Below are 3,588 nucleotides of genomic sequence, written 5' to 3'. Positions count from 1 at the left end.
TTACCCAACGGAGACCTATGAACCTGGCTGGTCCGCCACACTGCACAACTTTGTCCAACTTCAACTGCACCCACGGCACTAACGAGCAGAATCCAGGGTGGGTCTGGGTCTATTAACTTCTCAATTCACTAGTTCCTTCATATCATCCCAAACTCTATATTCTGAGTATTTCTCTTCTCGTTTTAATCAACATTGTATAATAATAATAAAAGCTTCTGTTTATTGAAACTTCTGTGTGCTCAACAGCCCCACAGAGAAGGCACTGCTGCCCCATTCTACAGAAGGAACAACTGGGGATCAAAAGAGCTGAGAAAGCTGGGATTCAAACCTATGTCTACCTCTAAAGCTTGTGCTTGTTATTATATTTAAAATTAAGCTGTGTGAGGAAAGTAGGGTGACTTCTCAGAAGAAGAGTATAGCATCCTCAGCATGTTTTCCAAGAGTTGCCTCATTCCAAAAGTGGACATGATGACTCTTACTTATTGAGCTCAAAAAATAAGAATCTGCCTTGATTGGAGAAGGCAGCTGGCAGTTGTGCCTCATTGGAGGAGTAGGAGAATTCTAGTGATGCCCTGGGGTATCCCAGAGGATTCTGGCCACCATCTTTGACCCTGACACAGGAAAAAGATAACCTGGATGCTAAGCAAAGCAAAAGATAGAGAATGTAGAAGCCTAGGTGGGCACGTGATGTGCTGTTCTGTCCTCCATAGCATGGGAGTCCCAAGGGAGAAGATCAGTGGCTGTGTTCCAGGCTTGGGATTGGGTCCCCTGAGAATACCTCAGGCAATGGTGACATCTCTCCCCTGCACCTTCTTGAACCTGTGTCGAAGGCTGGTTTGATTTTTGGCCTGGTAATCTTAGTTAATATTTCATATTTGACTTAGTTACTTTTCCCACAGATTTCTAACTCCTAAAAACCAGATACATACTTGATTTCTGAGTAATTTGTGAGGTAGTCCACAACTTAGGTAATGTACTTGAAAGTCACACATGTGACAGTCTGTGCAGAGTCAAGGACGGAATAATATGTGGGTGTCCCAGGCAGGTCACAATTTGGAGCTCCCTTAAAGCAAGGTTTTCTATCTACTTGTTCAACATTTCTTTGATAGGAGCTAAGAGAAAATAATTTCTGTAATGTTCAAAATAAGAAATTGGTTCTAGTATGTTTAAAATAAGGAACTTATACTATGCTCTGAATATGACATAATATTTACTTATTTGGGATTATTTTCATTTAACTTTTTAAAAGAAAACACCAATAACTAGGCAATATTAGTCAACCCAACCTAACTAAACGTGAATATAGCCATAAAGTCTTTCAAATTATGTTTAGGATTTTTTTTCTCTCTGGCCAACCGGTTCTCACATTCCTGCATTTTGTTTCTGTTTTTTTGATTTTTTTGGCCACGCTGCGCAGCTTGCAGGATCTCAGTTCCCCGACCAGGGATTGAACCCGGGCCACAGCAGTGAAAGCCGGGAATCCTAACCACTAGGGCACCAGGGAACTCCCTGCAATTGGTTTTCTTACTAGCTTTTTAAAAAAATTTTTTATCAAGCCATATATTTTCTTGGGAGTCATATTAAAATATTTTATCTTTAGATAATGTAATAAAATATAGTGCAGTAAACAGCACTATACCGTGCATTGTTCAATTACTGAATTTTAGCTGGAGACAGCGGGATTTCAGGAGACTGTCAGCTGACTGATCTCAGGGTTGATGGTGTTGCCTGTAATTATGTTGCAAAAATATCATCAGGGATAGGCTGGCGCCTGGGAGGCTTGATTTTAAATGTCCACTGGAAGATATTGTCTATTTCTGTAGACAATTATCATTTTGCAGCAATACAAGGTGTCTCAAGGGCAAAACTGAGATAACAGGCACCATATTTTTGACCATTTCAGTACGTTTTTATGTTCTCTACACAGGGACACCTTGGCCACCTCTTTCATCTGGCTCCAGGCATGGTGGGAAGGCACTGGGCTGAGAGAATCCTGGGTGTGAATCTATGACCTTGGGCAAGACACTTAACCCCTCTGGGCCTCAGTTTCTCGCTTGTAAAATGGTGATAATATCTTTTTTGCAAAGTTATGAGAGATAATATTGAAGTTGTAAATGAGGCTATTATTTAAAAGTATATCATAAGAGTATAATATACTATAGATTAAATATTATACAAATCATAATTAACAAGCAATTATCCTCTTTCCACTAACCCTTAATGGCCTTACTAACATATTACTGCTTTGAAGAGTTAGTCCCAGAGTCCAGGCCCATTATAAAAGGCTGATTTCTTAAATGTTTTCACTAGAAAAAAAAGGGTAATTATGTGACGTGATAGATGTGTTACTTAACTCAATGGGGGGAATCCTTTCACAATGTATTCATATATTAAATCACATTATATACTTTAGATATCTTACAACTTTGTCAATTATATCTCAAAGCTGAAAAAAAAAGGGCTGATCACCGAGCTGGGTCATGCTCAGCACTGTGTGCTACATACCACTGTCAAGAATCCTTGGGGGATGTGTCCTGCTCGGGCAGTGGTTCCCAGCAGAGGCTTTGGAGTCAGACGGATCTGGGTGGGACTGCACTGTGACTCTGCCCTTCCCTATCTGCCATCTCAGAAAAACTGCTTCGTCACAAACGTGTGCGTGTCTCAGAGGGTTGTGTTATCACCCCCTGCCCTCCAAACTCCGGTCATGCGAACCATTTGTAGTTCCCCAAAGCACCAGGCTCACTTCTCTGCTTAGCTTACTGTTTCCTCTCCAGGATGGTTCTCTCCTCCTACATGCTGCTCGTACTCTTGTTGGCTTCCTCTAAGACTTCCCTGCCCCTCAAGACTTGGTTAGGTGTCCTTTCCGTCTGCCTGCTCCCCAGCCACCCTCGGTTTACCCCTATGGTCAGAGTATTGACATTGCCTAGTCATTGACCCACCTCCCCCTCACTTCAGAGTTGACTAGTATGTTGGGGTTTAGTGTATGCCAGGCACAGTGTCTAGTCCTTTACGTCAATTATCTTACTGAAGTCGCTTAACAACCCTAGGAAATACGTATTAGTACAGATGAGGAAACTGAAGCTCAGAGAGGGTAAATGGTTTGCTCAAGGTCACACAGATCAATGCAGAAGATCTGGGATTTGAACTCAGGCCTGTCTGACTCTAAACCCTTTGCAGTCAATTGTAAATTTCTAAGAGTTTACAGGGTTGAGCACAGTGAAAGCACGTGCAAGTACTCAGCAAAGAATGGCTATTATTATTTGACCCAAGCAGATTATAAACCTCTGGCAGGAAGGAATCTTAACCCATAGGTGCTTGCACCCTTTGCACAATACCCCAACCAAGGCTGAGTCAGTGTGGAGAGCAAGGACAGAGTAAGGCTTCTGGAATATGTCCCAGAGCAGCACTGATTGCTTCTCAATAAATGGCTGATGTTTTCTATCACGCATCTCTGCATTTAAGAGATATTTCTTGTCGCACTCTGGCCCCTCTCCACTTCTGTGCGAGGAGGGGGTGGGACTACAGAGGGGGCCCTAAGCAACAATGGAAGCTGCTTTTTGATGAGACACACAGGAACCACCAGCCACC

Source organism: Eubalaena glacialis, chromosome 3, assembly GCF_028564815.1.
Source record: "Eubalaena glacialis isolate mEubGla1 chromosome 3, mEubGla1.1.hap2.+ XY, whole genome shotgun sequence".
NCBI classification, from domain to species: domain Eukaryota; kingdom Metazoa; phylum Chordata; class Mammalia; order Artiodactyla; family Balaenidae; genus Eubalaena; species Eubalaena glacialis.
The sequence above is the reverse complement of the archived record's forward strand: the minus strand, read 5'-3'. Positions refer to the sequence as shown.